We start from the raw sequence: 25,983 nt of genomic DNA, 5'->3' as shown, positions 1-25,983 counted from the left end.
AGGGCTGCGTCGCATCCAGAAGCGCAAAATATCTTGCCTGTGTCATGCTATGTACTGTTTGGGGTTGTAGAAATGCTTTAACGAGGCAGAGGTAGACCACGCCCTCCAGACTGTATGCAAATAAGCCTGTACATATGCTGTCAAGCATATTCCCAATTGTTCTTTATGATAATAAACAAACCAAAAAAAAAAAACAACTGTCCTTAAATGTTTAACATTGAGATCTCTGTTCCTTACATGTGCAGTTGTATTATTCATTTCCTCAAATATCAATAGTGAAACATCTGGAAAAAGTACTCACCACACGCTTAAGGGGCCGGTTTTCAGCATGGAAAGGACTAATGCGCCCTCTGTACGTTCAGTGATCATAGCTTTTTTGCTATTTGTTTAAAAGCTTTCCGACACGAGTTGGGAAGCTCTATGCGTGTGGAAAGATCAGGTTGCAGACTTCATTTTTGGCAAAGTGTCTAGTCTGCCGTGTTTGGATTGACTTTTGCCGCTCCGATGCCGTGCTGCGCTCCTTCTTTGTGGCGGTGCTGGGGAGTCCGGTCGTCCGTGCGCTGCCGTTAGTGAGCCTTTTGCTCGTTCGTCGCAAGGCCGTATGGTGAACTGTCCGAGATTTTGTGCGTTTTCTTCCCGCCGCGGTTTTAATACAAAAACAATTTTGTTAGGTACTTTTTATAATCTTAGGTGCAAAATGTTGGCACTGGCGATGCTGCTTAAGACAAAAAGAAATTGAAGGAAATCAGGCTTTTTTGGTGTTTGTGAAAAGGATGGGCTAAACACGCCACAATGGGGAAGGATTCTAAGCCTTACCTAACCCTAAACTGTCATCCGTAAACCATTAACAGTACTCCGAAGCTAACTGTAACTGGGCCTCTTCAAAGCCATGAGCTTAACCCGCCCCTAACCCAAGCTCTATCACCAAACCTTTCCATGCTTAAACGTTTCTAACCGCTAACTTTGGAAAGGTGGTTTAATTAGAAAGATTGGATTTGTGGAAAAGATATATTTGCTTTCAAAGGAAACAGCATCAGGCAACTTGGTATTTGTGAAGCCGATGGGTTCAGCACGCCACGATTGGAAAAAAGAGTAGTAATCAGATTCCATCCCGAAGCCTTACCCCTAACCTTGTAACACAGCCCAAAGAATGTGTGCCAGGAACTTCTGGTGGCTGCAGCAGAAGGGGAAGTTGCGGACCCCCGTAGGTAAGCGGTGGGGGAGTTACAATCTTCAGCTTTTCTTTTCTTAACGCAAACAACATTGTTTCAAAGAAGCAACTTCGCGCCCCAGTCACTAAGACTGCTGGAAGGTTTGTTTGAGCTGCCGCCTCATTTGAATACCCATGATGCACCGAGAAACGCCCCGCCTTATTGTTAGTTTAATAAGACTTTAAAACAGCCCAATATTAAATAGTTCCAATCCCTTTGCAATTGTGTTTTGCATGTGTTAAAGGTTCCAACGATCAGGCAAGAGCTGGGTGGGATTAATTAAACACACCTTAACCTCGAGGAGCACTGCCTGTGGCCGGGCCGTTGCCCTGCGGCATGCTTGGGTATACTCTGGTTTCTCTTCAGACCGAATAAATCTTTCGCCTTTTACTAAAGATTTCCGTGGGGAGGAACGACCATGAGTCTTAATCAATTTTTTGATGCCTGGCGTTTGCTGGGCTTCTTTGTTGTTGTTAACGATAGATCAAAAAGATTGCTTGCTTTAGTCGCAAGCTTCGTCCTGGCTAAGGGCTGCGTCGCATCCAGAAGCGCAAAATATCCTGCCTGTGTCATGCTATGTACTGTTTGGGGTTGTAGAAATGCTTTAACGAGGCAGAGTTAGACCACGCCCTCCAGACTGTATGCAAATAAGCCTGTACATATGCTGTCAAGCATATTCCCAATTGTTCTTTATGATAATAAACAAACCAAAAAAAAACAACTGTCCTTAAATGTTTAACATTGAGATCTCTGTTCCTCACATGTGCAGTTGTATTATTCATTTCCTCAAATATCAATAGTGAAACATCTGGAAAAAGTACTCACCACACGCTTAAGGGGCCGGTTTTCAGCATGGAAAGGACTAATGCGCCCTCTGTACGTTCAGTGATCATAACTTTTTTGCTATTTGTTTAAAAGCTTTCCGACACGAGTTGGGAAGCTCTATGCGTGTGGAAAGATCAGGTTGCAGACTTCATTTTTGGCAAAGTGTCTAGTCTGCGGTGTTTGGATTGACTTTTGCCGCTCCGATGCTGTGCTGCGCTCCTTCTTTGTGGCGGTGCTGGGGAGTCCGGTCGTCCGTGCGCTGCCGTTAGCGAGCCTTTTGCTCGTTCGTCGCAAGGCCGTATGGTGAACTGTCCGAGATTTTGTGCGTTTTCTTCCCGCCGCAGTTTTAATACAAAAACAATTTTGTTAGGTACTTTTTATAATCTTAGGTGCAAAATGTTGGCACTGGCGATGCTGCTTAAGACAAAAAGAAATTGAAGGAAATCAGGCTTTTTTGGTGTTTGTGAAAAGGATGGGCTAAACACGCCACAATGGGGAAGGATTCTAAGCCTTACCTAACCCTAAACTGTCAACCGTAAACCATTAACAGTACTCCGACGCTAACTGTAACTGGGCCTCTTCAAAGCCATGAGCTTAACCCGCCCCTAACCCAAGCTCTATCACCAAACCTTTCCATGCTTAAACGTTTCTAACCGCTAACTTTGGAAAGGTGGTTTAATTAGAAAGATTGGATTTGTGGAAAAGATATATTTGCTTTCAAAGGAAACAGCATCAGGCAACTTGGTATTTGTGAAGCCGATGGGTTCAGCACGCCACGATTGGAAAAAAGAGTAGTAATCAGATTCCATCCCGAAGCCTTACCCCTAACCTTGTAACACAGCCCAAAGAATGTGTGCCAGGAACTTCTGGTGGCTGCAGCAGAAGGGGAAGTTGCGGACCCCCGTAGGTAAGCGGTGGGGGAGTTACAATCTTCAGCTTTTCTTTTCTTAACGCAAACAACATTGTTTCAAAGAAGCAACCTCGCGCCCCAGTCACTAAGACTGCTGGAAGGTTTGTTTGAGCTGCCGCCTCATTTGAATACCCATGATGCACCGAGAAACGCCCCGCCTTATTGTTAGTTTAATAAGACTTTAAAACAGCCCAATATTAAATAGTTCCAATCCCTTTGCAATTGTGTTTTGCATGTGTTAAAGGTTCCAATGATCAGGCAAGAGCTGGGTGGGATTAATTAAACACACCTTAACCTCGAGGAGCACTGCCTGTGGCCGGGCCGTTGCCCTGCGGCATGCTTGGGTATACTCTGGTTTCTCTTCAGACCGAATAAATCTTTCGCCTTTTACTAAAGATTTCCGTGGGGAGGAACGACCATGAGTCTTAATCAATTTTTTGATGCCTGGCGTTTCCTGGGCTTCTTTGCTGTTGTTAACGATAGATCAAAAAGATTGCTTGCTTTAGTCGCAAGCTTCGTTCTGGCTAAGGGCTGCGTAGCATCCAGAAGCGCAAAATATCCTGCCTGTGTCATGCTATGTACTGTTTGGGGTTGTAGAAATGCTTTAACGAGGCAGAGTTAGACCACGCCCTCCAGACTGTATGCAAATAAGCCTGTACATATGCTGTCAAGCATATTCCCAATTGTTCTTTATGATAATAAACAAACCAAAAAAAAAAACAACTGTCCTTAAATGTTTAACATTGAGATCTCTGTTCCTCACATGTGCAGTTGTATTATTCATTTCCTCAAATATCAATAGTGAAACATCTGCAAAAAGTACTCACCACACGCTTAAGGGGCCGGTTTTCAGCATGGAAAGGACTAATGCGCCCTCCGTACGTTCAGTGATCATAGCTTTTTTGCTATTTGTTTAAAAGCTTTCCGACACGAGTTGGGAAGCTCTATGCGTGTGGAAAGATCAGGTTGCAGACTTCATTTTTGGCAAAGTGTCTAGTCTGCCGTGTTTGGATTGACTTTTGCCGCTCCGATGCCGTGCTGCGCTCCTTCTTTGTGGCGGTGCTGGGGAGTCCGGTCGTCCGTGCGCTGCCGTTAGTGAGCCTTTTGCTCGTTCGTCGCAAGGCCGTATGGTGAACTGTCCGAGATTTTGTGCGTTTTCTTCCCGCCGCGGTTTTAATACAAAAACAATTTTGTTAGGTACTTTTTATAATCTTAGGTGCAAAATGTTGGCACTGGCGATGCTGCTTAAGACAAAAAGAAATTGAAGGAAATCAGGCTTTTTTGGTGTTTGTGAAAAGGATGGGCTAAACACGCCACAATGGGGAAGGATTCTAAGCCTTACCTAACCCTAAACTGTCAACCGTAAACCATTAACAGTACTCCGACGCTAACTGTAACTGGGCCTCTTCAAAGCCATGAGCTTAACCCGCCCCTAACTCAAGCTCTATCACCAAACCTTTCCATGCTTAAACGTTTCTAACCGCTAACTTTGGAAAGGTGGTTTAATTAGAAAGATTGGATTTGTGGAAAAGATATATTTGCTTTCAAAGGAAACAGCATCAGGCAACTTGGTATTTGTGAAGCCGATGGGTTCAGCACGCCACGATTGGAAAAAAGAGTAGTAATCAGATTCCATCCCGAAGCCTTACCCCTAACCTTGTAACACAGCCCAAAGAATGTGTGCCAGGAACTTCTGGTGGCTGCAGCAGAAGGGGAAGTTGCGGACCCCCTTAGGTAAGCGGTGGGGGAGTTACAATCTTCAGCTTTTCTTTTCTTAACGCAAACAACATTGTTTCAAAGAAGCAACCTCGCGTCCCAGTCACTAAGACTGCTGGAAGGTTTGTTTGAGCTGCCGCCTCATTTGAATACCCATGATGCACCGAGAAACGCCCCGCCTTATTGTTAGTTTAATAAGACTTTAAAACAGCCCAATATTAAATAGTTCCAATCCCTTTGCAATTGTGTTTTGCATGTGTTAAAGGTTCCAATGATCAGGCAAGAGCTGGGTGGGATTAATTAAACACACCTTAACCTCGAGGAGCACTGCCTGTGGCTGGGCCGTTGCCCTGCGGCATGCTTGGGTATACTCTGGTTTCTCTTCAGACCGAATAAATCTTTCGCCTTTTACTAAAGATTTCCGTGGGGAGGAACGACCATGAGTCTTAATCAATTTTTTGATGCCTGGCGTTTGCTGGGCTTCTTTGCTGTTGTTAACGATAGATCAAAAAGATTGCTTGCTTTAGTCGCAAGCTTTGTCTTGGCTAAGGGCTGCTTCGCATCCAGAAGCGCAAAATATCCCGCCTGTGTCATGCTATGTACTGTTTGGGGTTGTAGAAATGCTTTAACGAGGCAGAGTTAGACCACGCCCTCCAGACTGTATGCAAATAAGCCTGTACATATGCTTTCAAGCATATTCCCAATTGTTCTTTATGATAATAAACAAACCAAAAAAAACAAACAACTGTCCTTAAATGTTTAACATTGAGATCTCTGTTCCTCACATGTGCAGTTGTATTATTCATTTCCTCAAATATCAATAGTGAAACATCTGCAAAAAGTACTCACCACACGCTTAAGGGGCCGGTTTTCAGCATGGAAAGGACTAATGCGCCCTCCGTACGTTCAGTGATCATAGCTTTTTTGCTATTTGTTTAAAAGCTTTCCGACACGAGTTGGGAAGCTCTATGCGTGTGGAAAGATCAGGTTGCAGACTTCATTTTTGGCAAAGTGTCTAGTCTGCCGTGTTTGGATTGACTTTTGCCGCTCCGATGCCGTGCTGCGCTCCTTCTTTGTGGCGGTGCTGGGGAGTCCGGTCGTCCGTGCGCTGCCGTTAGTGAGCCTTTTGCTCGTTCGTCGCAAGGCCGTATGGTGAACTGTCCGAGATTTTGTGCGTTTTCTTCCCGCCGCGGTTTTAATACAAAAACAATTTTGTTAGGTACTTTTTATAATCTTAGGTGCAAAATGTTGGCACTGGCGATGCTGCTTAAGACAAAAAGAAATTGAAGGAAATCAGGCTTTTTTGGTGTTTGTGAAAAGGATGGGCTAAACACGCCACAATGGGGAAGGATTCTAAGCCTTACCTAACCCTAAACTGTCAACCGTAAACCATTAACAGTACTCCGACGCTAACTGTAACTGGGCCTCTTCAAAGCCATGAGCTTAACCCGCCCCTAACTCAAGCTCTATCACCAAACCTTTCCATGCTTAAACGTTTCTAACCGCTAACTTTGGAAAGGTGGTTTAATTAGAAAGATTGGATTTGTGGAAAAGATATATTTGCTTTCAAAGGAAACAGCATCAGGCAACTTGGTATTTGTGAAGCCGATGGGTTCAGCACGCCACGATTGGAAAAAAGAGTAGTAATCAGATTCCATCCCGAAGCCTTACCCCTAACCTTGTAACACAGCCCAAAGAATGTGTGCCAGGAACTTCTGGTGGCTGCAGCAGAAGGGGAAGTTGCGGACCCCCGTAGGTAAGCGGTGGGGGAGTTACAATCTTCAGCTTTTCTTTTCTTAACGCAAACAACATTGTTTCAAAGAAGCAACCTCGCGCCCCAGTCACTAAGACTGCTGGAAGGTTTGTTTGAGCTGCCGCCTCATTTGAATACCCATGATGCACCGAGAAACGCCCCGCCTTATTGTTAGTTTAATAAGACTTTAAAACAGCCCAATATTAAATAGTTCCAATCCCTTTGCAATTGTGTTTTGCATGTGTTAAAGGTTCCAATGATCAGGCAAGAGCTGGGTGGGATTAATTAAACACACCTTAACCTCGAGGAGCACTGCCTGTGGCCGGGCCGTTGCCCTGCGGCATGCTTGGGTATACTCTGGTTTCTCTTCAGACCGAATAAATCTTTTGCCTTTTACTAAAGATTTCCGTGGGGGGGAATGACCATGAGTCTTAATCAATTTTTTGATGCCTGGCGTTTGCTGGGCTTCTTTGCTGTTGTTAACGATAGATCAAAAAGATTGCTTGCTTTAGTCGCAAGCTTCGTCCTGGCTAAGGGCTGCGTCGCGTCCAGAAGTGCAAAATATCCTGCCTGTGTCATGCTATGTACTGTTTGGGGTTGTAGAAATGCTTTAATGAGGCAGAGTTAGACCACGCCCTCCAGACTGTATGCAAATAAGCCTGTACATATGCTGTCAAGCATATTCCCAATTGTTCTTTATGATAATAAACAAACCAAAAAAAAAAAACAACTGTCCTTAAATGTTTAACATTGAGATCTCTGTTCCTCACATGTGCAGTTGTATTATTCATTTCCTCAAATATCAATAGTGAAACATCTGGAAAAAGTACTCACCACACGCTTAAGGGGCCGGTTTTCAGCATGGAAAGGACTAATGCGCCTTCTGTACGTTCAGTGATCATAGCTTTTTTGCTATTTGTTTAAAAGCTTTCCGACACGAGTTGGGAAGCTCTATGCGTGTGGAAAGATCAGGTTGCAGACTTCATTTTTGGCAAAGTGTCTAGTCTGCCGTGTTTGGATTGACTTTTGCCGCTCCGATGCCGTGCTGCGCTCCTTCTTTGTGGCGGTGCTGGGGAGTCCGGTCGTCCGTGCGCTGCCGTTAGTGAGCCTTTTGCTCGTTCGTCGCAAGGCCGTATGGTGAACTGTCCGAGATTTTGTGCGTTTTCTTCCCGCCGCAGTTTTAATACAAAAACAATTTTGTTAGGTACTTTTTATAATCTTAGGTGCAAAATGTTGGCACTGGCGATGCTGCTTAAGAAAAAAAGAAATTAAAGGAAATCAGGCTTTTTTGGTGTTTGTGAAAAGGATGGGCTAAACACGCCACAATGGGGAAGGATTCTAAGCCTTACCTAACCCTAAACTGTCAACCGTAAACCATTAACAGTACTCCGACGCTAACTGTAACTGGGCCTCTTCAAAGCCATGAGCTTAACCCGCCCCTAACCCAAGCTCTATCACCAAACCTTTCCATGCTTAAACGTTTCTAACCGCTAACTTTGGAAAGGTGGTTTAATTAGAAAGATTGGATTTATGGAAAAGATATATTTGCTTTCAAAGGAAACAGCATCAGGCAACTTGGTATTTGTGAAGCCGATGGGTTCAGCACGCCACGATTGGAAAAAAGAGTAGTAATCAGATTCCATCCCGAAGCCTTACCCCTAACCTTGTAACACAGCCCAAAGAATGTGTGCCAGGAACTTCTGGTGGCTGCAGCAGAAGGGGAAGTTGCGGACCCCCGTAGGTAAGCGGTGGGGGAGTTACAATCTTCAGCTTTTCTTTTCTTAACGCAAACAACATTGTTTCAAAGAAGCAACCTCGCGCCCCAGTCACTAAGACTGCTGGAAGGTTTGTTTGAGCTGCCGCCTCATTTGAATACCCATGATGCACCGAGAAACGCCCCGCCTTATTGTTAGTTTAATAAGACTTTAAAACAGCCCAATATTAAATAGTTCCAATCCCTTTGCAATTGTGTTTTGCATGTGTTAAAGGTTCCAATGATCAGGCAAGAGCTGGGTGGGATTAATTAAACACACCTTAACCTCGAGGAGCACTGCCTGTGGCCGGGCCGTTGCCCTGCGGCATGCTTGGGTATACTCTGGTTTCTCTTCAGATCGAATAAATCTTTCGCCTTTTACTAAAGATTTCCGTGGGGAGGAACGACCATGAGTCTTAATCAATTTTTTGATGCCTGGCGTTTGCTGGGCTTCTTTGCTGTTGTTAACGATAGATCAAAAAGATTGCTTGCTTTAGTCTCAAGCTTCGTCCTGGCTAAGGGCTGCGTCGCATCCAGAAGCGCAAAATATCCTGCCTGTGTCATGCTATGTACTGTTTGGGGTTGTAGAAATGCTTTAACGAGGCAGAGTTAGACCACGCCCTCCAGACTGTATGCAAATAAGCCTGTACATATGCTTTCAAGCATATTCCCAATTGTTCTTTATGATAATAAACAAACCAAAAAAAAAAAACAACTGTCCTTAAATGTTTAACATTGAGATCTCTGTTCCTCACATGTGCAGTCGTATTATTCATTTCCTCAAATATCAATAGTGAAACATCTGGAAAAAGTACTCACCACACGCTTAAGGGGCCGGTTTTCAGCATGGAAAGGACTAATGCGCCCTCTGTACGTTCAGTGATCATAGCTTTTTTGCTATTTGTTTAAAAGCTTTCCGACACGAGTTGGGAAGCTCTATGCGTGTGGAAAGATCAGGTTGCAGACTTCATTTTTGGCAAAGTGTCTAGTCTGCCGTGTTTGGATTGACTTTTGCCGCTCCGATGCCGTGCTGCGCTCCTTCTTTGTGGCGGTGCTGGGGAGTCCGGTCGTCCGTGCGCTGCCGTTAGTGAGCCTTTTGCTCGTTCGTCGCAAGGCCGTATGGTGAACTGTCCGAGATTTTGTGCGTTTTCTTCCCGCCGCAGTTTTAATACAAAAACAATTTTGTTAGGTACTTTTTATAATCTTAGGTGCAAAATGTTGGCACTGGCGATGCTGCTTAAGACAAAAAGAAATTGAAGGAAATCAGGCTTTTTTGGTGTTTGTGAAAAGGATGGGCTAAACACGCCACAATGGGGAAGGATTCTAAGCCTTACCTAACCCTAAACTGTCAACCGTAAACCATTAACAGTACTCCGACGCTAACTGTAACTGGGCCTCTTCAAAGCCATGAGCTTAACCCGCCCCTAACCCAAGCTCTATCACCAAACCTTTCCATGCTTAAACGTTTCTAACCGCTAACTTTGGAAAGGTGGTTTAATTAGAAAGATTGGATTTGTGGAAAAGATATATTTGCTTTCAAAGGAAACAGCATCAGGCAACTTGGTATTTGTGAAGCCGATGGGTTCAGCACGCCACGATTGGAAAAAAGAGTAGTAATCAGATTCCATCCCGAAGCCTTACCCCTAACCTTGTAACACAGCCCAAAGAATGTGTGCCAGGAACTTCTGGTGGCTGCAGCAGAAGGGGAAGTTGCGGACCCCCGTAGGTAAGCGGTGGGGGAGTTACAATCTTCAGCTTTTCTTTTCTTAACGCAAACAACATTGTTTCAAAGAAGCAACCTCGCGCCCCAGTCACTAAGACTGCTGGAAGGTTTGTTTGAGCTGCCGCCTCATTTGAATACCCATGATGCACCGAGAAACGCCCCGCCTTATTGTTAGTTTAATAAGACTTTAAAACAGCCCAATATTAAATAGTTCCAATCCCTTTGCAATTGTGTTTTGCATGTGTTAAAGGTTCCAACGATCAGGCAAGAGCTGGGTGGGATTAATTAAACACACCTTAACCTCGAGGAGCACTGCCTGTGGCCGGGCCGTTGCCCTGCGGCATGCTTGGGTATACTCTGGTTTCTCTTCCGACCGAATAAATCTTTCGCCTTTTACTAAAGATTTCCGTGGGGAGGAACGACCATGAGTCTTAATCAATTTTGTGATGCCTGGCGTTTGCTGGGCTTCTTTGCTGTTGTTAACGATAGATCAAAAAGATTGCTTGCTTTAGTCGCAAGCTTCGTCCTGGCTAAGGGCTGCGTCGCATCCAGAAGCGCAAAATATCCTGCCTGTGTCATGCTATGTACTGTTTGGGGTTGTAGAAATGCTTTAACGAGGCAGAGTTAGACCACGCCCTCCAGACTGTATGCAAATAAGCCTGTACATATGCTTTCAAGCATATTCCCAATTGTTCTTTATGATAATAAACAAACCAAAAAAAAAAAACAACTGTCCTTAAATGTTTAACATTGAGATCTCTGTTCCTCACATGTGCAGTCGTATTATTCATTTCCTCAAATATCAATAGTGAAACATCTGGAAAAAGTACTCACCACACGCTTAAGGGGCCGGTTTTCAGCATGGAAAGGACTAATGCGCCCTCTGTACGTTCAGTGATCATAGCTTTTTTGCTATTTGTTTAAAAGCTTTCCGACACGAGTTGGGAAGCTCTATGCGTGTGGAAAGATCAGGTTGCAGACTTCATTTTTGGCAAAGTGTCTAGTCTGCCGTGTTTGGATTGACTTTTGCCGCTCCGATGCCGTGCTGCGCTCCTTCTTTGTGGCGGTGCTGGGGAGTCCGGTCGTCCGTGCGCTGCCGTTAGTGAGCCTTTTGCTCGTTCGTCGCAAGGCCGTATGGTGAACTGTCCGAGATTTTGTGCGTTTTCTTCCCGCCGCAGTTTTAATACAAAAACAATTTTGTTAGGTACTTTTTATAATCTTAGGTGCAAAATGTTGGCACTGGCGATGCTGCTTAAGACAAAAAGAAATTGAAGGAAATCAGGCTTTTTTGGTGTTTGTGAAAAGGATGGGCTAAACACGCCACAATGGGGAAGGATTCTAAGCCTTACCTAACCCTAAACTGTCAACCGTAAACCATTAACAGTACTCCGACGCTAACTGTAACTGGGCCTCTTCAAAGCCATGAGCTTAACCCGCCCCTAACCCAAGCTCTATCACCAAACCTTTCCATGCTTAAACGTTTCTAACCGCTAACTTTGGAAAGGTGGTTTAATTAGAAAGATTGGATTTGTGGAAAAGATATATTTGCTTTCAAAGGAAACAGCATCAGGCAACTTGGTATTTGTGAAGCCGATGGGTTCAGCACGCCACGATTGGAAAAAAGAGTAGTAATCAGATTCCATCCCGAAGCCTTACCCCTAACCTTGTAACACAGCCCAAAGAATGTGTGCCAGGAACTTCTGGTGGCTGCAGCAGAAGGGGAAGTTGCGGACCCCCGTAGGTAAGCGGTGGGGGAGTTACAATCTTCAGCTTTTCTTTTCTTAACGCAAACAACATTGTTTCAAAGAAGCAACCTCGCGCCCCAGTCACTAAGACTGCTGGAAGGTTTGTTTGAGCTGCCGCCTCATTTGAATACCCATGATGCACCGAGAAACGCCCCGCCTTATTGTTAGTTTAATAAGACTTTAAAACAGCCCAATATTAAATAGTTCCAATCCCTTTGCAATTGTGTTTTGCATGTGTTAAAGGTTCCAACGATCAGGCAAGAGCTGGGTGGGATTAATTAAACACACCTTAACCTCGAGGAGCACTGCCTGTGGCCGGGCCGTTGCCCTGCGGCATGCTTGGGTATACTCTGGTTTCTCTTCCGACCGAATAAATCTTTCGCCTTTTACTAAAGATTTCCGTGGGGAGGAACGACCATGAGTCTTAATCAATTTTGTGATGCCTGGCGTTTGCTGGGCTTCTTTGCTGTTGTTAACGATAGATCAAAAAGATTGCTTGCTTTAGTCGCAAGCTTCGTCCTGGCTAAGGGCTGCGTCGCATCCAGAAGCGCAAAATATCCTGCCTGTGTCATGCTATGTACTGTTTGGGGTTGTAGAAATGCTTTAACGAGGCAGAGTTAGACCACGCCCTCCAGACTGTATGCAAATAAGCCTGTACATATGCTTTCAAGCATATTCCCAATTGTTCTTTATGATAATAAACAAACCAAAAAAAAAAAACAACTGTCCTTAAATGTTTAACATTGAGATCTCTGTTCCTCACATGTGCAGTCGTATTATTCATTTCCTCAAATATCAATAGTGAAACATCTGGAAAAAGTACTCACCACACGCTTAAGGGGCCGGTTTTCAGCATGGAAAGGACTAATGCGCCCTCTGTACGTTCAGTGATCATAGCTTTTTTGCTATTTGTTTAAAAGCTTTCCGACACGAGTTGGGAAGCTCTATGCGTGTGGAAAGATCAGGTTGCAGACTTCATTTTTGGCAAAGTGTCTAGTCTGCCGTGTTTGGATTGACTTTTGCCGCTCCGATGCCGTGCTGCGCTCCTTCTTTGTGGCGGTGCTGGGGAGTCCGGTCGTCCATGCGCTGCCGTTAGTGAGCCTTTTGCTCGTTCGTCGCAAGGCCGTATGGTGAACTGTCCGAGATTTTGTGCGTTTTCTTCCCGCCGCAGTTTTAATACAAAAACAATTTTGTTAGGTACTTTTTATAATCTTAGGTGCAAAATGTTGGCACTGGCGATGCTGCTTAAGACAAAAAGAAATTGAAGGAAATCAGGCTTTTTTGGTGTTTGTGAAAAGGATGGGCTAAACACGCCACAATGGGGAAGGATTCTAAGCCTTACCTAACCCTAAACTGTCAACCGTAAACCATTAACAGTACTCCGACGCTAACTGTAACTGGGCCTCTTCAAAGCCATGAGCTTAACCCGCCCCTAACCCAAGCTCTATCACCAAACCTTTCCATGCTTAAACGTTTCTAACCGCTAACTTTGGAAAGGTGGTTTAATTAGAAAGATTGGATTTGTGGAAAAGATATATTTGCTTTCAAAGGAAACAGCATCAGGCAACTTGGTATTTGTGAAGCCGATGGGTTCAGCACGCCACGATTGGAAAAAAGAGTAGTAATCAGATTCCATCCCGAAGCCTTACCCCTAACCTTGTAACACAGCCCAAAGAATGTGTGCCAGGAACTTCTGGTGGCTGCAGCAGAAGGGGAAGTTGCGGACCCCCGTAGGTAAGCGGTGGGGGAGTTACAATCTTCAGCTTTTCTTTTCTTAACGCAAACAACATTGTTTCAAAGAAGCAACCTCGCGCCCCAGTCACTAAGACTGCTGGAAGGTTTGTTTGAGCTGCCGCCTCATTTGAATACCCATGATGCACCGAGAAACGCCCCGCCTTATTGTTAGTTTAATAAGACTTTAAAACAGCCCAATATTAAATAGTTCCAATCCCTTTGCAATTGTGTTTTGCATGTGTTAAAGGTTCCAACGATCAGGCAAGAGCTGGGTGGGATTAATTAAACACACCTTAACCTCGAGGAGCACTGCCTGTGGCCGGGCCGTTGCCCTGCGGCATGCTTGGGTATACTCTGGTTTCTCTTCCGACCGAATAAATCTTTCGCCTTTTACTAAAGATTTCCGTGGGGAGGAACGACCATGAGTCTTAATCAATTTTTTGATGCCTGGCGTTTGCTGGGCTTCTTTGCTGTTGTTAACGATAGATCAAAAAGATTGCTTGCTTTAGTCGCAAGCTTCGTCCTGGCTAAGGGCTGCGTCGCATCCAGAAGCGCAAAATATCCTGCCTGTGTCATGCTATGTACTGTTTGGGGTTGTAGAAATGCTTTAACGAGGCAGAGTTAGACCACGCCCTCCAGACTGTATGCAAATAAGCCTGTACATATGCTTTCAAGCATATTCCCAATTGTTCTTTATGATAATAAACAAACCAAAAAAAAAAAACAACTGTCCTTAAATGTTTAACATTGAGATCTCTGTTCCTCACATGTGCAGTCGTATTATTCATTTCCTCAAATATCAATAGTGAAACATCTGGAAAAAGTACTCACCACACGCTTAAGGGGCCGGTTTTCAGCATGGAAAGGACTAATGCGCCCTCTGTACGTTCAGTGATCATAGCTTTTTTGCTATTTGTTTAAAAGCTTTCCGACACGAGTTGGGAAGCTCTATGCGTGTGGAAAGATCAGGTTGCAGACTTCATTTTTGGCAAAGTGTCTAGTCTGCCGTGTTTGGATTGACTTTTGCCGCTCCGATGCCGTGCTGCGCTCCTTCTTTGTGGCGGTGCTGGGGAGTCCGGTCGTCCATGCGCTGCCGTTAGTGAGCCTTTTGCTCGTTCGTCGCAAGGCCGTATGGTGAACTGTCCGAGATTTTGTGCGTTTTCTTCCCGCCGCAGTTTTAATACAAAAACAATTTTGTTAGGTACTTTTTATAATCTTATGTGCAAAATGTTGGCACTGGCGATGCTGCTTAAGACAAAAAGAAATTGAAGGAAATCAGGCTTTTTTGGTGTTTGTGAAAAGGATGGGCTAAACACGCCACAATGGGGAAGGATTCTAAGCCTTACCTAACCCTAAACTGTCAACCGTAAACCATTAACAGTACTCCGACGCTAACTGTAACTGGGCCTCTTCAAAGCCATGAGCTTAACCCGCCCCTAACCCAAGCTCTATCACCAAACCTTTCCATGCTTAAACGTTTCTAACCGCTAACTTTGGAAAGGTGGTTTAATTAGAAAGATTGGATTTGTGGAAAAGATATATTTGCTTTCAAAGGAAACAGCATCAGGCAACTTGGTATTTGTGAAGCCGATGGGTTCAGCACGCCACGATTGGAAAAAAGAGTAGTAATCAGATTCCATCCCGAAGCCTTACCCCTAACCTTGTAACACAGCCCAAAGAATGTGTGCCAGGAACTTCTGGTGGCTGCAGCAGAAGGGGAAGTTGCGGACCCCCGTAGGTAAGCGGTGGGGGAGTTACAATCTTCAGCTTTTCTTTTCTTAACGCAAACAACATTGTTTCAAAGAAGCAACCTCGCGCCCCAGTCACTAAGACTGCTGGAAGGTTTGTTTGAGCTGCCGCCTCATTTGAATACCCATGATGCACCGAGAAACGCTCCGCCTTATTGTTAGTTTAATAAGACTTTAAAACAGCCCAATATTAAATAGTTCCAATCCCTTTGCAATTGTGTTTTGCATGTGTTAAAGGTTCCAACGATCAGGCAAGAGCTGGGTGGGATTAATTAAACACACCTTAACCTCGAGGAGCACTGCCTGTGGCCGGGCCGTTGCCCTGCGGCATGCTTGGGTATACTCTGGTTTCTCTTCAGACCGAATAAATCTTTCGCCTTTTACTAAAGATTTCCGTGGGGAGGAACGACCATGAGTCTTAATCAATTTTTTGATGCCTGGCGTTTGCTGGGCTTTTTTGCTGTTGTTAACGATAGATCAAAAAGATTGCTTGCTTTAGTCGCAAGCTTCGTCCTGGCTAAGGGCTGCGTCGCATCCAGAAGCGCAAAATATCCTGCCTGTGTCATGCTATGTACTGTTTGGGGTTGTAGAAATGCTTTAACGAGGCAGAGTTAGACCACGCCCTCCAGACTGTATGCAAATAAGCCTGTACATATGCTGTCAAGCATATTCCCAATTGTTCTTTATGATAATAAACAAACCAAAAAAAAAAACAACTGTCCTTAAATGTTTAACATTGAGATCTCTGTTCCTTACATGTGCAGTTGTATTATTCATTTCCTCAAATATCAATAGTGAAACATCTGGAAAAAGTACTCACCACACGCTTAAGGGGCCGGTTTTCAGCATGGAAAGGACTAATGCGCCCTCTGTACGTTCAGTGATCATAGCTTTTTTGCTATTTGTTTAAAAGCTTTCCGACACGAGTTGGGAAGCTCTATGCGTGTGGAAAGATCAGGTTGCAGACTTCATTTTTGGCAAAGTGTCTAGTCTGCCGTGTTTGGATTGACTTTTGCCGCTCCGATGCCGTGCTGCGCTCCTTCTTTGTGGCGGTGCTGGGGAGTCCGGTCGTCCGTGCGCTGCCGTTAGCGAGCCTTTTGCTCGTTCGTCGCAAGGCCGTATGGTGAACTGTCCGAGATTTTGTGCGTTTTCTTCCCGCCGCAGTTTTAATACAAAAACAATTTTGTTAGGTACTTTTTATAATCTTAGGTGCAAAATGTTGGCACTGGCGATGCTGCTTAAGACAAAAAGAAATTGAAGGAAATCAGGCTTTTTTGGTGTTTGTGAAAAGGATGGGCTAAACACGCCACAATGGGGAAGGATTCTAAGCCTTACCTAACCCTAAACTGTCAACCGTAAACCATTAACAGTACTCCGACGCTAACTGTAACTGGGCCTCTTCAAAGCCATGAGCTTAACCCGCCCCTAACCCAAGCTCTATCACCAAACCTTTCCATGCTTAAACGTTTCTAACCGCTAACTTTGGAAAGGTGGTTTAATTAGAAAGATTGGATTTGTGGAAAAGATATATTTGCTTTCAAAGGAAACAGCATCAGGCAACTTGGTATTTGTGAAGCCGATGGGTTCAGCACGCCACGATTGGAAAAAAGAGTAGTAATCAGATTCCATCCCGAAGCCTTACCCCTAACCTTGTAACACAGCCCAAAGAATGTGTGCCAGGAACTTCTGGTGGCTGCAGCAGAAGGGGAAGTTGCGGACCCCCGTAGGTAAGCGGTGGGGGAGTTACAATCTTCAGCTTTTCTTTTCTTAACGCAAACAACATTGTTTCAAAGAAGCAACCTCGCGCCCCAGTCACTAAGACTGCTGGAAGGTTTGTTTGAGCTGCCGCCTCATTTGAATACCCATGATGCACCGAGAAACGCCCCGCCTTATTGTTAGTTTAATAAGACTTTAAAACAGCCCAATATTAAATAGTTCCAATCCCTTTGCAATTGTGTTTTGCATGTGTTAAAGGTTCCAACGATCAGGCAAGAGCTGGGTGGGATTAATTAAACACACCTTAACCTCGAGGAGCACTGCCTGTGGCCGGGCCGTTGCCCTGCGGCATGCTTGGGTATACTCTGGTTTCTCTTCCGACCGAATAAATCTTTCGCCTTTTACTAAAGATTTCCGTGGGGAGGAACGACCATGAGTCTTAATCAATTTTGTGATGCCTGGCGTTTGCTGGGCTTCTTTGCTGTTGTTAACGATAGATCAAAAAGATTGCTTGCTTTAGTCGCAAGCTTCGTCCTGGCTAAGGGCTGCGTCGCATCCAGAAGCGCAAAATATCCTGCCTGTGTCATGCTATGTACTGTTTGGGGTTGTAGAAATGCTTTAACGAGGCAGAGTTAGACCACGCCCTCCAGACTGTATGCAAATAAGCCTGTACATATGCTTTCAAGCATATTCCCAATTGTTCTTTATGATAATAAACAAACCAAAAAAAAAAACAACTGTCCTTAAATGTTTAACATTGAGATCTCTGTTCCTCACATGTGCAGTCGTATTATTCATTTCCTCAAATATCAATAGTGAAACATCTGGAAAAAGTACTCACCACACGCTTAAGGGGCCGGTTTTCAGCATGGAAAGGACTAATGCGCCCTCTGTACGTTCAGTGATCATAGCTTTTTTGCTATTTGTTTAAAAGCTTTCCGACACGAGTTGGGAAGCTCTATGCGTGTGGAAAGATCAGGTTGCAGACTTCATTTTTGGCAAAGTGTCTAGTCTGCCGTGTTTGGATTGACTTTTGCCGCTCCGATGCCGTGCTGCGCTCCTTCTTTGTGGCGGTGCTGGGGAGTCCGGTCGTCCGTGCGCTGCCGTTAGTGAGCCTTTTGCTCGTTCGTCGCAAGGCCGTATGGTGAACTGTCCGAGATTTTGTGCGTTTTCTTCCCGCCGCAGTTTTAATACAAAAACAATTTTGTTAGGTACTTTTTATAATCTTAGGTGCAAAATGTTGGCACTGGCGATGCTGCTTAAGACAAAAAGAAATTGAAGGAAATCAGGCTTTTTTGGTGTTTGTGAAAAGGATGGGCTAAACACGCCACAATGGGGAAGGATTCTAAGCCTTACCTAACCCTAAACTGTCAACCGTAAACCATTAACAGTACTCCGACGCTAACTGTAACTGGGCCTCTTCAAAGCCATGAGCTTAACCCGCCCCTAACCCAAGCTCTATCACCAAACCTTTCCATGCTTAAACGTTTCTAACCGCTAACTTTGGAAAGGTGGTTTAATTAGAAAGATTGGATTTGTGGAAAAGATATATTTGCTTTCAAAGGAAACAGCATCAGGCAACTTGGTATTTGTGAAGCCGATGGGTTCAGCACGCCACGATTGGAAAAAAGAGTAGTAATCAGATTCCATCCCGAAGCCTTACCCCTAACCTTGTAACACAGCCCAAAGAATGTGTGCCAGGAACTTCTGGTGGCTGCAGCAGAAGGGGAAGTTGCGGACCCCCGTAGGTAAGCGGTGGGGGAGTTACAATCTTCAGCTTTTCTTTTCTTAACGCAAACAACATTGTTTCAAAGAAGCAACCTCGCGCCCCAGTCACTAAGACTGCTGGAAGGTTTGTTTGAGCTGCCGCCTCATTTGAATACCCATGATGCACCGAGAAACGCCCCGCCTTATTGTTAGTTTAATAAGACTTTAAAACAGCCCAATATTAAATAGTTCCAATCCCTTTGCAATTGTGTTTTGCATGTGTTAAAGGTTCCAACGATCAGGCAAGAGCTGGGTGGGATTAATTAAACACACCTTAACCTCGAGGAGCACTGCCTGTGGCCGGGCCGTTGCCCTGCGGCATGCTTGGGTATACTCTGGTTTCTCTTCCGACCGAATAAATCTTTCGCCTTTTACTAAAGATTTCCGTGGGGAGGAACGACCATGAGTCTTAATCAATTTTTTGATGCCTGGCGTTTGCTGGGCTTCTTTGCTGTTGTTAACGATAGATCAAAAAGATTGCTTGCTTTAGTCGCAAGCTTCGTCCTGGCTAAGGGCTGCGTCGCATCCAGAAGCGCAAAATATCCTGCCTGTGTCATGCTATGTACTGTTTGGGGTTGTAGAAATGCTTTAACGAGGCAGAGTTAGACCACGCCCTCCAGACTGTATGCAAATAAGCCTGTACATATGCTTTCAAGCATATTCCCAATTGTTCTTTATGATAATAAACAAACCAAAAAAAAAAAACAACTGTCCTTAAATGTTTAACATTGAGATCTCTGTTCCTCACATGTGCAGTCGTATTATTCATTTCCTCAAATATCAATAGTGAAACATCTGGAAAAAGTACTCACCACACGCTTAAGGGGCCGGTTTTCAGCATGGAAAGGACTAATGCGCCCTCTGTACGTTCAGTGATCATAGCTTTTTTGCTATTTGTTTAAAAGCTTTCCGACACGAGTTGGGAAGCTCTATGCGTGTGGAAAGATCAGGTTGCAGACTTCATTTTTGGCAAAGTGTCTAGTCTGCCGTGTTTGGATTGACTTTTGCCGCTCCGATGCCGTGCTGCGCTCCTTCTTTGTGGCGGTGCTGGGGAGTCCGGTCGTCCATGCGCTGCCGTTAGTGAGCCTTTTGCTCGTTCGTCGCAAGGCCGTATGGTGAACTGTCCGAGATTTTGTGCGTTTTCTTCCCGCCGCAGTTTTAATACAAAAACAATTTTGTTAGGTACTTTTTATAATCTTAGGTGCAAAATGTTGGCACTGGCGATGCTGCTTAAGACAAAAAGAAATTGAAGGAAATCAGGCTTTTTTGGTGTTTGTGAAAAGGATGGGCTAAACACGCCACAATGGGGAAGGATTCTAAGCCTTACCTAACCCTAAACTGTCAACCGTAAACCATTAACAGTACTCCGACGCTAACTGTAACTGGGCCTCTTCAAAGCCATGAGCTTAACCCGCCCCTAACCCAAGCTCTATCACCAAACCTTTCCATGCTTAAACGTTTCTAACCGCTAACTTTGGAAAGGTGGTTTAATTAGAAAGATTGGATTTGTGGAAAAGATATATTTGCTTTCAAAGGAAACAGCATCAGGCAACTTGGTATTTGTGAAGCCGATGGGTTCAGCACGCCACGATTGGAAAAAAGAGTAGTAATCAGATTCCATCCCGAAGCCTTACCCCTAACCTTGTAACACAGCCCAAAGAATGTGTGCCAGGAACTTCTGGTGGCTGCAGCAGAAGGGGAAGTTGCGGACCCCCGTAGGTAAGCGGTGGGGGAGTTACAATCTTCAGCTTTTCTTTTCTTAACGCAAACAACATTGTTTCAAAGAAGCAACCTCGCGCCCCAGTCACTAAGACTGCTGGAAGGTTTGTTTGAGCTGCCGCCTCATTTGAATACCCATGATGCACCGAGAAACGCTCCGCCTTATTGTTAGTTTAATAAGACTTTAAAACAGCCCAATATTAAATAGTTCCAATCCCTTTGCAATTGTGTTTTGCATGTGTTAAAGGTTCCAACGATCAGGCAAGAGCTGGGTGGGATTAATTAAACACACCTTAACCTCGAGGAGCACTGCCTGTGGCCGGGCCGTTGCCCTGCGGCATGCTTGGGTATACTCTGGTTTCTCTTCAGACCGAATAAATCTTTCGCCTTTTACTAAAGATTTCCGTGGGGAGGAACGACCATGAGTCTTAATCAATTTTTTGATGCCTGGCGTTTGCTGGGCTTTTTTGCTGTTGTTAACGATAGATCAAAAAGATTGCTTGCTTTAGTCGCAAGCTTCGTCCTGGCTAAGGGCTGCGTCGCATCCAGAAGCGCAAAATATCCTGCCTGTGTCATGCTATGTACTGTTTGGGGTTGTAGAAATGCTTTAACGAGGCAGAGTTAGACCACGCCCTCCAGACTGTATGCAAATAAGCCTGTACATATGCTGTCAAGCATATTCCCAATTGTTCTTTATGATAATAAACAAACCAAAAAAAAAAACAACTGTCCTTAAATGTTTAACATTGAGATCTCTGTTCCTTACATGTGCAGTTGTATTATTCATTTCCTCAAATATCAATAGTGAAACATCTGGAAAAAGTACTCACCACACGCTTAAGGGGCCGGTTTTCAGCATGGAAAGGACTAATGCGCCCTCTGTACGTTCAGTGATCATAGCTTTTTTGCTATTTGTTTAAAAGCTTTCCGACACGAGTTGGGAAGCTCTATGCGTGTGGAAAGATCAGGTTGCAGACTTCATTTTTGGCAAAGTGTCTAGTCTGCCGTGTTTGGATTGACTTTTGCCGCTCCGATGCCGTGCTGCGCTCCTTCTTTGTGGCGGTGCTGGGGAGTCCGGTCGTCCGTGCGCTGCCGTTAGCGAGCCTTTTGCTCGTTCGTCGCAAGGCCGTATGGTGAACTGTCCGAGATTTTGTGCGTTTTCTTCCCGCCGCAGTTTTAATACAAAAACAATTTTGTTAGGTACTTTTTATAATCTTAGGTGCAAAATGTTGGCACTGGCGATGCTGCTTAAGACAAAAAGAAATTGAAGGAAATCAGGCTTTTTTGGTGTTTGTGAAAAGGATGGGCTAAACACGCCACAATGGGGAAGGATTCTAAGCCTTACCTAACCCTAAACTGTCAACCGTAAACCATTAACAGTACTCCGACGCTAACTGTAACTGGGCCTCTTCAAAGCCATGAGCTTAACCCGCCCCTAACCCAAGCTCTATCACCAAACCTTTCCATGCTTAAACGTTTCTAACCGCTAACTTTGGAAAGGTGGTTTAATTAGAAAGATTGGATTTGTGGAAAAGATATATTTGCTTTCAAAGGAAACAGCATCAGGCAACTTGGTATTTGTGAAGCCGATGGGTTCAGCACGCCACGATTGGAAAAAAGAGTAGTAATCAGATTCCATCCCGAAGCCTTACCCCTAACCTTGTAACACAGCCCAAAGAATGTGTGCCAGGAACTTCTGGTGGCTGCAGCAGAAGGGGAAGTTGCGGACCCCCGTAGGTAAGCGGTGGGGGAGTTACAATCTTCAGCTTTTCTTTTCTTAACGCAAACAACATTGTTTCAAAGAAGCAACCTCGCGCCCCAGTCACTAAGACTGCTGGAAGGTTTGTTTGAGCTGCCGCCTCATTTGAATACCCATGATGCACCGAGAAACGCCCCGCCTTATTGTTAGTTTAATAAGACTTTAAAACAGCCCAATATTAAATAGTTCCAATCCCTTTGCAATTGTGTTTTGCATGTGTTAAAGGTTCCAATGATCAGGGAAAAGCTGGGTGGGATTAATTAAACACACCTTAACCTCGAGGAGCACTGCCTGTGGCCGGGCCGTTGCCCTGCGGCATGCTTGGGTATACTCTGGTTTCTCTTCAGATTGAATAAATCTTTCGCCTTTTACTAAAGATTTCCGTGGGGAGGAACGACCATGAGTCTTAATCAATTTTTTGATGCCTGGCGTTTGCTGGGCTTCTTTGCTGTTGTTAACGATAGATCAAAAAGATTGCTTGCTTTAGTTGCAAGCTTCGTCCTGGCTAAGGGCTGCTTCGCATCCAGAAGCGCAAAATATCCTGCCTGTGTCATGCTATGTACTGTTTGGGGTTGTAGAAATGCTTTAACGAGGCAGAGTTAGACCACGCCCTCCAGACTGTATGCAAATAAGCCTGTACATATGCTTTCAAGCATATTCCCAATTGTTCTTTATGATAATAAACAAACCAAAAAAAAAACAACTGTCCTTAAATGTTTAACATTGAGATCTCTGTTCCTCACATGTGCAGTTGTATTATTCATTTCCTCAAATATCAATAGTGAAACATCTGGAAAAAGTACTCACCACACGCTTAAGGGGCCGGTTTTCAGCATGGAAAGGACTAATGCGCCCTCTGTACGTTCAGTGATCATAGCTTTTTTGCTATTTGTTTAAAAGCTTTCCGACACGAGTTGGGAAGCTCTATGCGTGTGGAAAGATCAGGTTGCAGACTTCATTTTTGGCAAAGTGTCTAGTCTGCCGTGTTTGGATTGACTTTTGCCGCTCCGATGCCGTGCTGCGCTCCTTCTTTGTGGCGGTGCTGGGGAGTCCGGTCGTCCGTGCGCTGCCGTTAGTGAGCCTTTTGCTCGTTCGTCGCAAGGCCGTATGGTGAACTGTCCGAGATTTTGTGCGTTTTCTTCCCGCCGCAGTTTTAATACAAAAACAATTTTGTTAGGTACTTTTTATAATCTTAGGTGCAAAATGTTGGCACTGGCGATGCTGCTTAAGACAAAAAGAAATTGAAGGAAATCAGGCTTTTTTGGTGTTTGTGAAAAGGATGGGCTAAACACGCCACAATGGGGAAGGATTCTAAGCCTTACCTAACCCTAAACTGTCAACCGTAAACCATTAACAGTACTCCGACGCTAACTGTAACTGGGCCTCTTCAAAGCCATGAGCTTAACCCGCCCCTAACCCAAGCTCTATCACCAAACCTTTCCATGCTTAAACGTTTCTAACCGCTAACTTTGGAAAGGTGGTTTAATTAGAAAGATTGGATTTGTGGAAAAGATATATTTGCTTTCAAAGGAAACAGCATCAGGCAACTTGGTATTTGTGAAGCCGATGGGTTCAGCACGCCACGATTGGAAAAAAGAGTAGTAATCAGATTCCATCCCGAAGCCTTACCCCTAACCTTGTAACACAGCCCAAAGAATGTGTGCCAGGAACTTCTGGTGGCTGCAGCAGAAGGGGAAGTTGCGGACCCCCGTAGGTAAGCGGTGGGGGAGTTACAATCTTCAGCTTTTCTTTTCTTAACGCAAACAACATTGTTTCAAAGAAGCAACCTCGCGCCCCAGTCACTAAGACTGCTGGAAGGTTTGTTTGAGCTGCCGCCTCATTTGAATACCCATGATGCACCGAGAAACGCCCCGCCTTATTGTTAGTTTAATAAGACTTTAAAACAGCCCAATATTAAATAGTTCCAATCCCTTTGCAATTGTGTTTTGCATGTGTTAAAGGTTCCAATGATCAGGCAAGAGCTGGGTGGGATTAATTAAACACACCTTAACCTCGAGGAGCACTGCCTGTGGCCGGGCCGTTGCCCTGCGGCATGCTTGGGTATACTCTGGTTTCTCTTCAGACTGAATAAATCTTTCGCCTTTTACTAAAGATTTCCGTGGGGAGGAACAACCATGAGTCTTAATCAATTTTTTGATGCCTGGCGTTTGCTGTTGTTAACGATAGATCAAAAAGATTGCTTGCTTTAGTTGCAAACTTCGTCCTGGCTAAGGGCTGCTTCGCATCCAGAAGCGCAAAATGTCCTGCCTGTGTCATGCTATGTACTGTTTGGGGTTGTAGAAATGCTTTAACGAGGCAGAGTTAGACCACGCCCTCCAGACTGTATGCAAATAAGCCTGTACATATGCTGTCAAGCATATTCCCAATTGTTCTTTATGATAATAAACAAACCAAAAAAAAAAAACAACTGTCCTTAAATGTTTAACATTGAGATCTCTGTTCCTCACGTGTGCAGTTGTATTATTCATTTCCTCAAATATCATTAGTGAAACATCTGGAAAAAGTACTCACCACACGCTTAAGGGGCCGGTTTTCAGCATGGAAAGGACTAATGCGCCCTCTGTACGTTCAGTGATCATAGCTTTTTTGCTATTTGTTTAAAAGCTTTCCGACACGAGTTGGGAAGCTCTATGCGTGTGGAAAGATCAGGTTGCAGACTTCATTTTTGGCAAAGTGTCTAGTGTGCCATGTTTGGATTGACTTTTGCCGCTCCGATGCCGTGCTGCGCTCCTTCTTTGTGGCGGTGCTGGGGAGTCCGGTCGTCCGTGCGCTGCCGTTAGTGAGCCTTTTGCTCGTTCGTCGCAAGGCCGTATGGTGAACTGTCCGAGATTTTGTGCGTTTTCTTCCCGCCGCGGTTTTAATACAAAAACAATTTTGTTAGGTACTTTTTATAATCTTAGGTGCAAAATGTTGGCACTGGCGATGCTGCTTAAGACAAAAAGAAATTGAAGGAAATCAGGCTTTTTTGGTGTTTGTGAAAAGGATGGGCTAAACACGCCACAATGGGGAAGGATTCTAAGCCTTACCTAACCCTAAACTGTCAACCGTAAACCATTAACAGTACTCCGACGCTAACTGTAACTGGGCCTCTTCAAAGCCATGAGCTTAACCCGCCCCTAACCCAAGCTCTATCACCAAACCTTTCCATGCTTAAACGTTTCTAACCGCTAACTTTGGAAAGGTGGTTTAATTAGAAAGATTGGATTTGTGGAAAAGATATATTTGCTTTCAAAGGAAACAGCATCAGGCAACTTGGTATTTGTGAAGCCGATGGGTTCAGCACGCCACGATTGGAAAAAAGAGTAGTAATCAGATTCCATCCCGAAGCCTTACCCCTAACCTTGTAACACAGCCCAAAGAATGTGTGCCAGGAACTTCTGGTGGCTGCAGCAGAAGGGGAAGTTGCGGACCCCCGTAGGTAAGCGGTGGGGGAGTTACAATCTTCAGCTTTTCTTTTCTTAACGCAAACAACATTGTTTCAAAGAAGCAACCTCGCGCCCCAGTCACTAAGACTGCTGGAAGGTTTGTTTGAGCTGCCGCCTCATTTGAATACCCATGATGCACCGAGAAACGCCCCGCCTTATTGTTAGTTTAATAAGACTTTAAAACAGCCCAATATTAAATAGTTCCAATCCCTTTGCAATTGTGTTTTGCATGTGTTAAAGGTTCCAATGATCAGGCAAGAGCTGGGTGGGATTAATTAAACACACCTTAACCTCGAGGAGCACTGCCTGTGGCCGGGCCGTTGCCCTGCGGCATGCTTGGGTATACTCTGGTTTCTCTTCAGACCGAATAAATCTTTCGCCTTTTACTAAAGATTTCCGTGGGGAGGAACAACCATGAGTCTTAATCAATTTTTTGATGCCTGGCGTTTGCTGGGCTT

General features: G+C 44.6%; 15 non-coding genes across 15 annotated transcripts; all 15 read left to right on the top strand.

Moving 5' to 3' along the window:
• Positions 1-1,557: 1,557 nt before the first annotated feature.
• Positions 1,558-1,672, top strand: LOC128487995 (U5 spliceosomal RNA). Its single transcript, XR_008353438.1, has one exon. It is a non-coding gene; the product is annotated as a U5 spliceosomal RNA (small nuclear RNA).
• Positions 1,673-3,292: 1,620 nt separating this feature from the next.
• Positions 3,293-3,407, top strand: LOC128488100 (U5 spliceosomal RNA). The gene has a single exon (XR_008353538.1). It is a non-coding gene; the product is annotated as a U5 spliceosomal RNA (small nuclear RNA).
• Positions 3,408-5,029: 1,622 nt separating this feature from the next.
• On the top strand, positions 5,030-5,144 carry LOC128487994 (U5 spliceosomal RNA). The gene has a single exon (XR_008353437.1). It is a non-coding gene; the product is annotated as a U5 spliceosomal RNA (small nuclear RNA).
• Positions 5,145-6,767: 1,623 nt separating this feature from the next.
• LOC128488170 (U5 spliceosomal RNA) lies at positions 6,768-6,882 on the top strand. The gene has a single exon (XR_008353605.1). It is a non-coding gene; the product is annotated as a U5 spliceosomal RNA (small nuclear RNA).
• A 1,623-nt stretch (positions 6,883-8,505) lies between these two features.
• LOC128487879 (U5 spliceosomal RNA) lies at positions 8,506-8,620 on the top strand. Its single transcript, XR_008353326.1, has one exon. It is a non-coding gene; the product is annotated as a U5 spliceosomal RNA (small nuclear RNA).
• Positions 8,621-10,243: 1,623 nt separating this feature from the next.
• Positions 10,244-10,358, top strand: LOC128488256 (U5 spliceosomal RNA). The gene has a single exon (XR_008353686.1). It is a non-coding gene; the product is annotated as a U5 spliceosomal RNA (small nuclear RNA).
• Positions 10,359-11,981: 1,623 nt separating this feature from the next.
• On the top strand, positions 11,982-12,096 carry LOC128488255 (U5 spliceosomal RNA). Its single transcript, XR_008353685.1, has one exon. It is a non-coding gene; the product is annotated as a U5 spliceosomal RNA (small nuclear RNA).
• Positions 12,097-13,719: 1,623 nt separating this feature from the next.
• LOC128488213 (U5 spliceosomal RNA) lies at positions 13,720-13,834 on the top strand. Its single transcript, XR_008353645.1, has one exon. It is a non-coding gene; the product is annotated as a U5 spliceosomal RNA (small nuclear RNA).
• A 1,623-nt stretch (positions 13,835-15,457) lies between these two features.
• On the top strand, positions 15,458-15,572 carry LOC128487993 (U5 spliceosomal RNA). The gene has a single exon (XR_008353436.1). It is a non-coding gene; the product is annotated as a U5 spliceosomal RNA (small nuclear RNA).
• A 1,622-nt stretch (positions 15,573-17,194) lies between these two features.
• Positions 17,195-17,309, top strand: LOC128488254 (U5 spliceosomal RNA). Its single transcript, XR_008353684.1, has one exon. It is a non-coding gene; the product is annotated as a U5 spliceosomal RNA (small nuclear RNA).
• Positions 17,310-18,931: 1,622 nt separating this feature from the next.
• On the top strand, positions 18,932-19,046 carry LOC128488212 (U5 spliceosomal RNA). Its single transcript, XR_008353644.1, has one exon. It is a non-coding gene; the product is annotated as a U5 spliceosomal RNA (small nuclear RNA).
• Positions 19,047-20,669: 1,623 nt separating this feature from the next.
• LOC128487991 (U5 spliceosomal RNA) lies at positions 20,670-20,784 on the top strand. The gene has a single exon (XR_008353435.1). It is a non-coding gene; the product is annotated as a U5 spliceosomal RNA (small nuclear RNA).
• Positions 20,785-22,406: 1,622 nt separating this feature from the next.
• Positions 22,407-22,521, top strand: LOC128488107 (U5 spliceosomal RNA). Its single transcript, XR_008353544.1, has one exon. It is a non-coding gene; the product is annotated as a U5 spliceosomal RNA (small nuclear RNA).
• A 1,621-nt stretch (positions 22,522-24,142) lies between these two features.
• Positions 24,143-24,256, top strand: LOC128488258 (U5 spliceosomal RNA). Its single transcript, XR_008353688.1, has one exon. It is a non-coding gene; the product is annotated as a U5 spliceosomal RNA (small nuclear RNA).
• Positions 24,257-25,867: 1,611 nt separating this feature from the next.
• LOC128487870 (U5 spliceosomal RNA) lies at positions 25,868-25,982 on the top strand. Its single transcript, XR_008353317.1, has one exon. It is a non-coding gene; the product is annotated as a U5 spliceosomal RNA (small nuclear RNA).
• Position 25,983: the final 1 nt, after the last annotated feature.

This window comes from Spea bombifrons, chromosome 3 (genome assembly GCF_027358695.1).
Source record: "Spea bombifrons isolate aSpeBom1 chromosome 3, aSpeBom1.2.pri, whole genome shotgun sequence".
Classification (NCBI taxonomy): domain Eukaryota; kingdom Metazoa; phylum Chordata; class Amphibia; order Anura; family Pelobatidae; genus Spea; species Spea bombifrons.
Note: the sequence above shows the minus strand (reverse complement) of the source record. Positions and strands in the feature narration are given on the sequence as shown.